Source organism: Ambystoma mexicanum, chromosome 5q (assembly GCF_040938575.1).
Source record: "Ambystoma mexicanum isolate Mex_15411 chromosome 5q, UKY_AmexF1_1, whole genome shotgun sequence".
Classification (NCBI taxonomy): domain Eukaryota; kingdom Metazoa; phylum Chordata; class Amphibia; order Caudata; family Ambystomatidae; genus Ambystoma; species Ambystoma mexicanum.
The window spans coordinates 808,865,563-808,880,380 of NC_090933.1; the positions used below are offsets into that span (position 1 = coordinate 808,865,563).

At 42.2% G+C, this 14,818-nt stretch overlaps 1 protein-coding gene and 1 long non-coding RNA gene across 3 annotated transcripts in view; one reads left to right on the top strand and one right to left on the bottom strand.

The window, feature by feature from the left end:
• Nucleotides 1-14,818, top strand: part of LOC138497680 (carbonic anhydrase 13-like) — a 1,250,189-nt gene that overhangs the window by 363,453 nt on the left and 871,918 nt on the right. The window lies entirely within an intron of this gene.
• Nucleotides 892-14,818, bottom strand: part of LOC138497682 (uncharacterized) — a 308,845-nt gene continuing 294,918 nt past the window's right edge. Inside the window, exon 5 of the long non-coding RNA XR_011278638.1 lies at nucleotides 892-1,084. This is a non-coding gene — a long non-coding RNA (uncharacterized lncRNA). The remainder of the gene's footprint in view (nucleotides 1,085-14,818) is intronic.

The window sequence follows — 14,818 nt, forward strand, 5'->3', positions numbered from 1 at the left end:
CTCAAGCGGATGTATTTCCTTACTTATAAGCCTGGCCCCAAGAGGGCCTGAGAAGTGGATGCCAGCCCTTATTAGTGATCCGACCCCTGATTCCACCTGACTAATGGGCTTGCCAGTGGAAATCAGGGCTGAGGGTCGTGACACAAACCCTTTTGGGGGATAGCAGTGGTTTAGCCTTTTCCCTTTGCGCCTAGGTAGGTGCACCCACACATGTTTCATCCCGACACCGGTGGAAATGGGGGAAGGTAGGATATGTGTTGTTAGTGGCGTGTTTCGGTGGGTTGGTGGTGGGAAAAGTCTGAAAATTGTGTTTTTTCTGCCAAATTTCAGACTTTGCAGAGGCTTGTGGGTAATCATTTCTGGAGCGATTCGGGCAAGTCGGATCTATGTGGATTCCCAGGGGTGCTTTCTTTTCAGAAATGCATGGGGTTACCTGTTTTCTTGGGTGGCTGTGACACCCCAGTCCCAAATCTGTAGGTTGGCTCTCCAAACCCTTTAGGGATAGCAGTGGTTTAGCCATCCCCTATGCGTCAAGGTAGGTGCACCCACACCTGTGAGGTAGCGTTTACGTTGGGACTCCTATGGGAACGCGGGAAAATAGAAAATAGGTTGATCAATAGGTGCACACCAATTCTAAGTCTCAATTTCAAATTAAAAAATCAACAACTTAGATATTATGGGTGCTGGGGAGGAGTACAGGCTCTGACACGGGGCTTGTGACAAACATGAAACGATAAAAAAAGTGTCTAAAGACACTCTGTCCCCTGCACACCTTTGGAACTGATATACACAGTCAAATGTAGTTAGAATTTTTACTTCAAAAAGGTAAGTAAATTTCAGGCAAAACAAACAGATTTCACAATATGTTGACCAGAACACTTCTGGTTATCATTAGAGTTTGTAAACATACAAATGTTCAAATCAGGCCATCATAAGAGAGAATAATCTTGAAAACAACAGAAATAGAACATTGGTTATATCATTATATAATCAATCAGAAAATACCCAAAAATATTATTCTTGTGATGTTCTGAGGAGCTCTACGCGTTTCGTGGAACAACCCCTTCTTCAGGAGCAGAATAATCTGTAATTATATACATTAAAGAGATCATCAGTGTCAATATGGTATTTACAATGTACACAAAATTAGAGAAATCCAGAAAGAGAAAATATATACAAAATAATTTATAGAAAATATATAAAAGAATACAACAATCCACATATATGTAGTCACAATAATTCAGTTATAATCAGAAAAAATATTTATTGACATAACCATCCAGCATCTCATCAGTGTGACTCCAAGAAAGGAATTAATGAGGCCTCAAACGGGCACTAGGATATTTAAACAAATCAAAAGAAAATATTACCTGTCAAAACCAACTGGTGAAAAACAAAAAAATTGATGAATTCACAGCAACAGAAAATCTGAAAATCTGATAGCAATAAGGATCCAATTCCAGCTAGGATACATATTGACTAATTCCAAACAGATAGTGAATACCCTGTGAAATGAGAGTAAAGATGAATAAATAAGTGGTATTGTGTAATAAGCCTAAGGGTCAAGGAATTAAAGGACACCTAAAATAGATTGAATACCATGCTTACCAATGATTAGGACCTCAGTCACTAAAGCTATTAAGGAACAGTTCTAGGGTCCCACAAGGACCAGCCCATAGATGGTAGGCAGATTCCCAAGGAAGTCCACTTTCACTTATGTAGTACCCAAAGAATGACAAAGGCCGAGTAGGTCTGGACAGGTGAGGCACTGTATCTAACCACAAACGGAAAAAAACAAAATCATAAAAAGAATCTATTCATATAGTGTAGAGACTTAAATAGAAGACAAAACGATGTATAAGGACACTTTAAATTAATACAATGCCAAATTGAAACAGGCTACTGAATGTGACCAGAGTAATTAATTCATGTAGCATGGAGACTTAAAATACAAGTCAAACCATGTATGAAAGTGATCTAACTGCTAAACGGCTCCAATTGAAGAGGAGTCACTGCATGTGACCAAAACAGATGGCCTCACAAAGGTAAAAAAAGCAAGAAAAATAAAAGGAGTTTTATAAGCAAGAAATATGGACACTTAAAATAGAAGTCAAACCATATTAGTAGCTAGTGTAACAAAAACTACCACCATAAAGAGATACAAGTGAAGTAAACAAAAGTTAATTACTAAACTAAAAATACACTGAGAAAGCCCTGCCTTCTATTCAACTCACCGGAGTATACGCGAACACCCCTCATGGACATGACAACTCGAACTGGCTAAGCGTACTGCAACCCAGTTAATGGTCATGTGCTAAAGGCACATGATCTAGAATGTTAAAAAGATAACATGTTAAAGGGAAAGCAATTAACATCGCCGTGATACCGCTCCCGTTTATAACACTGAAGCCATCACAAAGTGAAAACGCGTTGTATTGCACGTCGGAAATCCAACATGTAAAGAGGAGGCTGCCATCCACAAATTCGAATGTTAAAACTGAAACACGATCCCGTGGAATTTACGGGCAAAGCAAACAAAGCATGCACCGAAAATTAGATGCAGGCGCCATGTACAAAAAACAAAAGTAAAACAAAGTAACCAATGACCGGGCAATAAACTGCGAAAAAATAATAGTAGAGCCTAATTCAAATAACCTAAAGGAATACTATGAGACACTTATACAAAAGGTAAAAACGGTAAAAAAGAGGAAAACATATTCAAGATAATACTCATCCATATATAAGGAACGTACTAATGATACCGACCTGTACTGAAATCTAACTAGATCTATATGTTGAACCGGTGGCATCAAACACACGTGGTTGGTACAGAATAGTAAGCCAATAGGCGCACTAATGAAAAAAAGAAAAAGTACTGAAATGTAACTAGACCTATATATCAATATATAGGGAAAGTGGCATCAGACACTCATGATTGATGTGATGTAGTAATCCAACCGAATTAGTTAAAATGGAAAATCTGACTGAGGCAAAGTGCCGACCTCAGATGGGATAACTGACACAACGGTAAAAATACACAAAAACAAATTAGTAAACTAAAATATAATGAACCGCATGAGATTAGGAAAGTGGTACAATACTTCTGCCCATGGCTATTCAGAATGTCAAGCAGGTAATCTATAACAAAGAAGAATAAGGTAAAGAACCAAGTACACTAAGTACAATAGGTACAACAAAGGTCACTAAATCAGTGAGTCAAACAAATGTGGTGAAAATAACTAGTCCACAAAAATAAAATCCAAATAAAATGTATTACCAAGTACCAAAATAAAATCGGATTCAAACAAAGCAATTGAGAGAAAATTCTTCATTCAGACCTTTCGGTGAGATGGTCTCAAGGGTATCTATCCAAAACATCTCCCTTTGAGCAAGGGTCCTCATAAAGTCCCCTCCCCTAATTGGACGTCTGACAACCTCCAAAATAGTAAACCTGATCTGAGCTATAGTGTGGCGTGCCGCTGCAAAATGCCTCGCGACTGGAGATTTCATATTGTTACAACGGATGTTTGATTTATGCTCAGTCCATCGCTCTTGGGCAGACCTTGCAGCATGTCCGATATACATTAGACCGCATGGGCACTTAATGCTGTAAATGACCCCAAATGATCGACACGTTCCAAAGTTTCTCAGTTTGATTTTTTTCCCTATGTGGGGGTGTGTAATGTAATCACCCTTGGACACATTGTTGCAGTGACTGCAAGTCAGACGTGGGAACGTGCCTTTTTTCTTAGTGGCCAACGTTAGTTGCGTTTCCTTAGGTACACGTTCTGCCTTCACTACCTTATCTCGAATGTTGGTGCCTCTTCTGTACACCATCATTGGTGAATCCGGAAACAATTCAAGTAACGTGGGGTCTCAGTGTAAGATGGGCCAGTGTTTTTGAATGATTCGTTTAATGTGAAACGATTGTCTGGAGAATTTTGAAATATGGAGAATAGCTGTGTTATCTTTTTTGGATTTAGGAGTCAGTAGTTCTCTCGTAATGGGGAGAAACCTCGCATGTGCTTCTTCAATTGTTTTTGTTGGATACCCTCTAAGCAAACCTCTTAGATAAAATATTACACTCATCTTGTAGAACATCACTGTCTGTAATAATCCTGTTCAAACGTAATATTTGGCTATAAGGTAAACTAGCCACCATTGACTTAGGATGGTAACTCGCATAATGTAATAGACTGTTCACATCTGTGGCCTTGTGGTATAAGGATGTTCTAATTTGATTATCAACAATCTCTAACTGGACATCTAGGAAGTGAAGTGTAGGTTCTCCTATTTCCAAGGTAAACTCAATCCGTGCGTGAACAGAGTTAAGATAACTAAGGAATTCTTCCAATTGTTTTTTGGAGCCACACCAAGATATCATCAATGTACAGTTTCCACATTATAATCTTTGAAGACCATTCCATATTGTCCAACACAAACCGCTTCTCAAACCAATACATATATATGTTGGCATAGGCCGGAGCCATTGCCGACCCCATCGCTGTGCCCGATATTTGAGAGTAGTACTCTCGTTGGTATCTAAAGAAACTGTTGTGTAAAATGATAGTAATTAATTGAATGATCCTGCTGGGGGATCGAGGTGTACAGGCTACACACATCCATTGAAAACAATATACATTCAGATGACAAACAGGTAAATTCTTTAACATTCAACAGAAAATCCGTAGTATCTCTCAAATACGTTGGAATTGATTGAACCAATGGTTGTAAGATACTGTCTCATATTTAGATAAAGGGTCTAGGATACTTTCAGTGCCGGAAACAATGGGTCTCAATGGGGCTGGTCTTTATTTTTGTGAATTTCCGGAAGGCCGTATAGGACCGGCATTATTGGATATTTCTTCAAAAGAAAAGACCTAGTTTTAATGTTAAGCCAATCATTATAATCCCCCTGATTTGATTTGTTGGATCTCCATTTAACCTTAAATATGTAGAGGTGTCCACCAACATAGATGTACATTGAGTGTGATAAAAGATGGAGTCCATTACTGCCACAGCCCCACCCTTATCTGCTGGTTTTATTGTGAGATCTAAATCTCTAGCCAAAGATTCCAACTCTTTCAATTGATAATCTTTCAAATTTACCGGGGCCCTAGAATGAAAATTGATCTTCTTCAAATCATCCTCAACCTTCAATTTGAACATGTTTACTACAGGACTGTCAATCGGCGGATCAAATGTACTTTTTGGTTTCATCTCTAATTGATCATCAATATCTTCCCATTCTGACTCCTCAGATTGTGATGCAAAAAATAGGTTCAATTTAATTCTGCGAAGTAGTAAGTGCAAATTCACTTTTTCATCAAATAGAGTTGAGTTAGAGGTTGGAACGAACGAAAGCCCCTTATTCAGGTCATCCAATTGACTTTCAGTTAGAGTTTTACTAGAGATGTTCACAACAATCGATTCCATTATTTGTTTTTCTTTTTTGATCTTGTGCCCACGTCGGGCCTTTTTTCTAAACAAGGAAGGGCTGTAGAGATACCTGCAGTATTTGGTGCTGACCCACCGATTTCCAAATTTTTAGGAGATACAGGTAGTTGATGTGTTGAGACTTGTTTACCTGGTATAGGGTCACCTATACAACCCTCACTAGTATTTTCTGAGTCAGAAGAGGTTGGTCAAGGCTTTGGAAATCTACTCCGATTTCTTTAAGCATAAAATTCTTGCCACGAGTATACAATAACGTTATGATAATCAAAAATGTCACGTTTAAATTGCGTAATTTACGCGGGAAAATAGGACATGTGGTGTTGGCGGTGTGTTTCTGTGGGTTGGCGGTGGGAAATGTCTGAAAATTGTGTTTTTTTCACCAAATTTCAGACTTTGCAGGGGCTTGTGGTAATTACATTCTGGGGCAATTTTCGCGAGTCAGACCTCTGTTGATTCCCACAGGTGTCTTCTTTTCAGAAATGCATGGGGTTCCCTGTTTTACTTGGTGGCTGCGACACTCCAGGCCGAAATTGGTAGGTTGTCCACAAGAACAAAATCCTGCAAAATCTGCTCTGCCGAAACACTTGGGATTACCAGTGGTTTAGCCTTTTCCTTTGCACCCAGGTAGGTGCAGCCCCACATATGAGATACCGTTATCATCAGTACACCTCTAGGAAAGCAGGAAAGTAGGAAATATGTTGTTGGTGGCATGTTTTGGAGAGTTGGCGGTGGGAAATGTATGAAAATCTTTTTTTTCTGGCATATTTCTGACTTTGCCAGGGCTTGTGGGTAATACATTCTGGGGCGATTCACGCAAGTCAGACCTGCGTGGATTCCTATGGGTGTCTTCTTTTTCAAAATGCATGTGGTTCCCTGTTTTCCTTGGTGGCTGCGACACCCCAGGCCCAAATCTGTAGGTTGTCCACAAGAGCAAAACCTCACAAAATCTGCTCTGCCGAAACAATTGGGATTACCAGTGGTTTAGCCCTTTCCCTTTGTGCCCAGGTAGGTGCACCCACACATGTGAGGCATTATTTTTGTCGGGTCACCTCTGGGAATGCGCCTAGGCGGGACATGTGTTGTTGGGTTGGTGGTGGGAAATGTCTGAAAATGGTGTTCTTTTTGCCACATTTTGGACTTTGCAGGGGCTTGGCGGTAGTACATTCTGGGGCGATTTGCGCAAGCCAGAACTCTGTGGGTTCCTGTGATGCTGGAAATGCATTGGAGGGACAGAGCCTCCATGTCCTTGTCCTGTAGTCCTTTTATCATGTGTGTTTGGTGTTATTTTCTGTACAGGAGTCCATGTGGGACTCGTGGCAGTGTAGCTCTTCCTCTTTTTGGTCATGGTGAACAGACCCTTGGGATGCCCTTATGACATCCATGGGTGGGGGTACAGCCCTGTACTCCTAGTGTAGGTTTTTGTGTGTGTGGCCCACAGAGCAGGATATGGGCTGGCGGCAGCTCCATGCTGAATTTGACAGGTGCTCCGAGTATCCTCCATTTTGGGATACCCCGGCACTGCCATTTGAGTCAGTTGATTCATGATAGGAGACAAGATGGCCCCTGTGACCTCTTGCTTTGTTTTCCCGAAGTCCTGGGAAGCCCAGACTCTGTCCCTTCCCCTAGCTGGCTGTTGGGTGGAAGTTCCGAATATGGTATTGTGGCGAAATCCAGGCCAGACTGGCTGGAGCCTTCCCAGTGACTGTATGTTGTGGGTACGCCCATGGGTTGGGACCTGGGTGAATGGAGTGTGTGACCAATATGCATTTCATGTTATGGGTGTCTGGTTTCTGGTGCATGACGCAATGACTGAGACAGCCCTACCTGAAACTTGTATGAATGCAGTGTGGAGTGCTGAATGACTGGGTGCTTGTCCGAATCCACATTCCGTGTTGTGAGTGTCTGGATGGAGAAGAATGGCCTGAATACACTGTGAGCCTGATTGGCTGCCTGCCTGAATGCCCTTCTGAATGATTGGTTGCCTGAGTGTGACCCAGCAGAGTGAATGAGAGACCAAACAGTATATCTGGGGACCTCTCACTGATAGAAATTATTTAGAAGCTGAAGTCGCAACTTGATGCTTAACTTTGAAGCCCAGCCGGACGAGAAGATTTGCTGCTGCATACTGTAGTATAGTGTCACCTGCTACACCAGGTGATGATGCTGGAAGGATTCTGGAATAGGAATACTAGGATGGAATGTGGAGTGTGGAGGAGACGGTTGAAGAGAATGAAGGACCGTCCCTGAGCTGCCCCATTCATATCCCCTTAAATATATGTTATATGTATCAATAGATGCTAATAAATCATATTCCCGTTTTGTAATATAGTGTCCATCAACATTATTAACATACTTCACATGGCGAGGAGGATTTGCGATCCAATCGCCTGCCTATGCATGTATCTGGAACAGACACCTGATCAAACCCAGCAGTGAAAGGAAGAAACGAAGAAGAAAACAAAAGCAGCTGAGCGCCAGCTGCGGCAATCTGCAATACTGTGCAATCGGTGGGGGTACACCATTTGCCTTACAAATAAGAAAACAGAAATCACTTATAAATGAAAAGTAATCTTACGGCAGTAAGTGGGCTGCGTGACTGCATTTTATGAAAGCACCGTGCGAGACATGCTAGAGTAAAGCACCCACAACGCTTTTGCCGTGCGTCGATTACGTGCCGCCATTTTGAATATTACAACGTTGCCATAGTCACCAGTATAAACATACACACGGACAGTTACGCAGTGATTCCCGGATGAAGTTACAGTTCAATCTTATCAATTTGAACACTGCACGCTACATTAAACGTTGCAGACAGGATCATGCACATATGTACGCACGTGAAATAAAGACTTGCTTCCACTCGTCTCCACAATAATAATAAAAAAATGTAAAACAAACAAAATTCTCTTTTAGGAATAACAATGCAGTATTGATAATAACAGAGAAAGGACTCTTTTGTTTTTATCACACTACAACAACTGTGGCAACAAATCTCCTAGCCTATGATTGATATTATACAGGGATTATTACGAAACAGTAAAAGAAGAAGTACAAGAGGAATAAATCATTGACAACACAGGAGTAGGCATCCAATTTAATATTAGAAACATGTCTATGCACAGTGTTCCCCCGCCAACTATGTTGCTGCTTGAATTCGGCGAACCGAATTTGCCATGGAAAAGGTGGCTAAAATCAATCGAAAATTATGCCATTGTGTTATGTGGAATGAGCTACAGCGTAGAGAGAAAAAAGTCAATATTGTTACACTGCTTAGGCTCAGCAGGCCAAGAAAAATATGAAGATCTGCCAAATCTACCAGAGGAAGGGGATATGAATGAATATGAGAAATGTATTGCTAAACTAAACACACACTATGAGAAGAAATTAAGCACTGTGCTAGAAAGGTACAAAATTGGAAAGAGGTCACAAGAAATGGGAGAAAGTGTTGATCAATATATAACAAGTTTGAGAAAACTTGCCAAAAACTGTAAATTTGGCCACCAGTTGGATGAGAGATTGAGAGATCAATTTATGCTGGAGTGTAGTAGTGTCAAAGTCAGAGAAAGACAGTGGGCTGAAGATGACCCAAATCTTGATGTCGTTTTACGCATTGCTAAGGAAGTAGAGCACATGGAAGATTGCGTAAATACACTAGAGGACAGGGTGAAAAGTATCTCTTTAAACACAGAACCCACGGTTAATGTCATTCAGAATATGCAAGCTAACAGTGGAAACAAATGCAGTTCAATAGTGAAGAGGAATTGAAGACACAAGGCTCAATTAAGTACAATGGATACAATGGAGACTTAAGAAGTCAAGTATTTGGACGTGGATACAGAGAATACAATCGAGGATGTTTCACAAGCACTCGTCGACCTCATATGGGCCAACGGGGCAGAACTAGGAACAGAACTTGTTTCAGATGTGATAGCCCGACTCACTGGGCCAACAGTCCTGATTGTCCAGCTATCCACATAATTTGTAGAAACTGCAATGGAAGATGTCATCTAGCCAAATGTTGCAGAATTGACAAAGGGAGCATGAATTGGATTGGTGGTGATGGAGAAAATGAAGAAGAAGAATGTGTTTTGTCATCAGTGATAGTGACAATAAAGTAGAATTAGAAACTCCCAAGACTATCATCATGATAAATGGCTCGCCAATAAAAAAAGAGGACAGATTCTGGAGCGAACTATGTATTGTTACCGGAAACAATTTGGAAGATGATTGGTCCGAAATGGTTGAATGAATCGGACATCAATCCCAGTGCTTATGGAGGGATAAAGATTGAAATAACAGGGTGGTTTGAAGCCACATTGGCGTTTAAAGACAGAACAACTACTGGCAAAGTATATGTGTCTAAAAGAGGAGCGTCGCCTCTGCTCAGTTGGACACACCAAGAATGGCTGAAGGTGCGACTGGATGCTAGTGCAGAAGAATCTGTTTATGTTGTGGAGCAGTGTGAACTGACTGCAGAAAGAGTAAAGAATGAAGTGTTCAGAGATGGAATAGGTTGTGTGAAAGGTATCACACACTGCACACAACTCAGAGAACTGTAAACCAATTGCACAGAAGTTGAGCAGTGTGCCCTTAGCAATGAGAGAAGAAGTAAAGAAGGAATTAAAGAAATTAGAAGAGCAAGGGATAATTGAAAAGATTGATGCTGCTGAATGGGTGTCACCACTGGTAATTGTGAGGAAGAGTTCGGGGAAGGTCAGAGTGTGCATTGACCTAAGAGAATGAAACAAGTGCATCATTCCAGAAAGACACCCATTACCAAATATTCAAGAACTGTTACCGACTATGGGATCAGCCAAGGTGTTTGTGACGCTAGATCTCAGGTCTGCATACCATCAAATTATGTTGCATAAAGACTCAAGACATCTAACTGCGTTCATAACATCTGAAGGACTACATCAATATCGAAGGATGCTGTTTGGTCTCATTTCAGCATCCTCTGTTTTTCAGAAAACTATGCCCCATATATTGGATGGTGATGAAGGCATAGTTTTCTTTCAAGACAAAATTCTCATATATGCCAATAATCAGCTAGAATATGATAGCAGGCTAGAAAAAGCATTAAGGAAACTACACAACATGGGCATGACTCTTAGTAAAGAAAAGTCAAAGATTGATAGAAAACAGATTGAATATTTAGTTCATGTTATATCAAAGGAAGGGATTGCACCCAAACCAGACCTAATGTCAGCAATTGAAAAAATGGCTGTACCCAACAATAAGGAGCAGTTGAGGACATTTTTAGGAATGGCCGAATATTATTCAAAGTATGTGAGGAAATTTGCTGATCACACAGCTGTGTTAAGAGACCTCACCGAAATGAATGTCAAATTTGAATGGAGTGATGAATGTGAAAAGGAATTTAAATACATCAAGAATGCTTTAGCAACTGCACCAGCGATAAAGAATTATGTACGAGGACAACTTACAATGATCACAACAGATGCCAGCAACGTGGGGCTGGGGGCAGTATTAGCACAAGTACATGAAGGGAAGGAGAAAATAATAGCATTTGCTTCGAGACTGTTGAAGGGAGCAGAGAAGATTTATGCAACTATTGAAAAAGAAACACTAGCCATTATATGGGCAGTTAACACATTTAGAAGTTTTGTGTGGGGAACAAGCTTTGAAGTACATACCGACCACAAACCTCTTGTGGAATTGTTCACGAACAAAGGACTAGACAAAGTGTCAGGGAGAATAAGGCGATGGGTACACAGAATGCAAGAATTTGAAGTAGTAATAAAATATATTCTTGGTGTAAAGAATTATGCTGCTGACTGTTTATCCAGATTGACACATTTTCAAGAGGGATGTGAAAATGAAGAAGAAAAACAAGAAATTATATATATACTTCAAAATGCAGCTATATCCAGCGATGAATGGATGTAAGGGATGAACAAAGATACCAAAGTGAAATTTATAATGGAAAATATCAACAGAAAAATGTCCCTATGAGCAAGATTCAAGAAGCAGAAATTCAAGGTTTCTGGAGTGTTAGAGATGAGTTAAGTATACAGGATGGATACCTGTTAAGAGGAGACAGATTGGTTCCACCGGAAGAAGTCAGAAAGAAAATAATAGAATTAGGACATGAAGGACATCAAGTGATTTCCAAAACGAAGACTTGAATAAGGAACACATAATGGTGGCCAGGATGTGATGCAGAAATCGAGAGAAGTGTGAGACATTGTATCCTTTGTAACAAGTCTGACAAAAGTTGTGTGGGTGATGAGTATCCCATGGTAATGAATGATATACCAGATAGACCGAGGAAGAAAGTGGACATAGACATCGCAGGTCCGGTGTGGAGCGATGGGTATCAAACTTTTTGTGTAGTTGTGATTGATATGCTGACTAGAAGGGCAGAAGTGAAGATGATGTCAAATGTCACTACTAAAAATATTATTAACTTTATAGAAGAGATGAACAAGTTACCTCTTACCTTGTAACGTTCTTTCGACGGGACGTTCCTCCGACGTATTCCTTATCTTTGATAATACGTTTCCAGCTTGCTGGCCTCGCAAATGTTTTCTGTAGAAGGCGCTGCGCGTCGCCGTCCACCGAGTCGATGTCCCTCGACGGCCACCGTATCAGCGCCAACGTCACCATGCCCATAAATAGCCACGCGCTGCGTCCGTTGCTCAGTTCCGTTTTGTAGCATAAGAAAAGTCATGCCTGTATTGGTTATTGACCTTGAAGGAGCATAAGCTGCAACCGCAAGGGAAGTATCACTGCAGGGATGGATGGGAGGGTTGATAAGGAATACGTCAGAGGAACATCCCGTCGAAAGAACGCTACAAGGTAAGAAGTAACTTGTTCTTCGAAGGGATTGTGTCCTCCGACATATTCTTTATCTTTGATAGACTCCCATAGCAGTGGCATCTAATTGGAGGTGGTAGTGAGAATGTTATGTATCCGTTTAGGGATGGACCGAATGTAATACAGCCTTGCCAAATCAGGTCTCTTGACTAGTGGAGGAATCCAGATTGTAAAATTTTGTGAATGTATGTGCGGCGACCATGTGGCAGCCGCACATATGTCTCGAACCGGTACCCCTCTTTGGAGAGCCGAAGAGGCTGCGATACCCCTGGTTGAATGAGCCCTGAGATTTTGGAGTGGCTCTTTCCCTGCCAGTATGTAACATTCCAGAATGGCCAAAATAATCCACCTGGAGATGGTTTGTTTTGTGTTGGGTAGTCCCAACTTGTGACCTGAGTATCCTACAAACAGTTGGTCTGCTTGCCTGATCCTAGCCATTCTGCTGATGTAAAAGCTGAGAGCTCGCCTTGGGTCCAGCCTATGTAGCCTTTCCTCCTCTTTCCCCAGATGGGGAGGAGGGTAGAATGAAGGTAAGGTAATTTTCTGAGTAATATGAAATTCAGAAACCACCTTTGGGAGGAAATTAGGCTTCACCTGTAGGACAACTTTGTCCTTGTGGGGGTTTACAGGAGAGAGCTTGTAGCTCGCTCACCCTCCTAGCAGATGTTAGTGCTACCAATAGGACAGTTTTAAGCGTGAGAAATCTCAGCGAACAAGAGTGAAGTGGTTCGAATGGAGTGCCCATTAGGAAGTTTAAGACTACATTTTTTAAGTCCCATAAAGGAACCTGGAATGGTTTTGGAGGATAAACATTAGTTAGTCCCTTGAGAAATTGTATCACTAGAGGAAGTTTGAAATACGATGGTTCCTCCGCAGTGCGCTTGATGATAGAAAGCGCTGCGAGATAGCCTTTTACAGTGCCAACTTGAAGGCTTGAGTTTTGCCAAGTAGAGTAGAAACAATAACACCGTTGGTGTACCACATGAAAAAGGGTCGATATTCTCTTCCCTACACCAGCTGCAAAATGTGTTCCAATGGCAGCGGTATAAAGACTTTGTTGCTGGCCTTCTGGCCGAAAGCAACACCTCCATGACGTCATCAGGGAGATCCCAATCCTTGTACCTCACCCTTTCAGAAGCCAAGCGTGAAGGTTGAGGGTTCTGGTGTCTGGATGGAGAACCTGACCTCCCTTCTGCGAGAGAAGATTCCCTTTGAGTGGAAGAGGGATTGGAGCACAGATGGACATATCTAGAAGGTCCAGGTACCACATTCTCTTGGCCCAATCCAGGGCAATTAGGATCATGGTTTTCCGGAATCTTCTCAACCTCCTGATCATTTGAGGAATAACAGGGACTGGTGGGAACACGTAAAGGAGTGGAAACTCCCAGTCCACTACGAACGCGTCTCCTAGAGCTCCTCTCGGGGGAAATTCCCTTGAACAGAACAGATCGCACTTCCTGTTGGTGCTTGTGGCGAACAGATCCACCTGAGGGGTTCCCCAAAGGGCGAAGATCTCTTGAAGGACTTCCTGAGCTAGCTCCCACTCGTGGGAGACTGTGCTCTGCCTGCTCAGAGCGTCCGCTGTCAAGTTCTTCTCCCCGGCTAGGTGGACTGCCGATAGAGAGATTCCTTCTTGGATTGCCCAAAACCAGAGCTGCATCGCCTCTCTGCACAGTGGCAGTGATCCTACGCCTCCTCTTTTGTTGAGGTAATGCATGGCCACCGTGTTGTCCGTCATTATCAGGACATTTCTCCCCTGTACTGATGGCAGGAAAGCTTTCAGCGCTAGTCTGATCGCTCTCAGCTCCAATAGGTTGATGTGTAGTCTGGACTCCGATGGAGACCAACGACCGCTGATGGTCAAGTCGTTGGCATGGGCTCCCCACCCCGTGAATGAGGCGACTGTGACTACTGTTATCTCCAGCCATGGTTGCCAAAACAGTTCTCCTTTCAAGATGTTCTCTGGATAGGCCCACCATTGAAGGTCGCGGGCTACCTTGTCCGGAATCCGGAGGAGATCTGTCATTCTCCCTAAGAATTGCGACCACTGACTTCTCAGTGCCCACTGAAGAGATCTCATTCTCAGGTGAGCCACTGGCACAAGGAAGATGCAGGATGCCATGAGGCCTAGCAACCTCAAAAAGTCGAAGGCTGGGAGACGTTGGGCATTTTGAAACTTGGTGACCATCTGTAGAATATCTTGAGCCCTCACCTCTGGTGGCGAGGCCTTTCCCAGGGAAGTGTCCAGGACCACTCCAATGAACTGGAGCCTCTTTGATGGTATCATCTGTGACTTCTTTAAATTGAGGGAGAAGCCCAGTTTGTGAAGGAAGTGGCAGACATAATCTAGCTGGGCCTGGGCCTGTTTCGAAGATACAGCCCTGATCAGCCAATCGTCCAGGTAGGGGTAGACATGGATCCCTTCCCTCCTTAGACTTGCCGCCACTACCGACATTAGCTTGGTGAAGACCCTCGGGGCGGAGGTCAGGCCAAATGGCAGAACTCGAAATTGATAATGAGA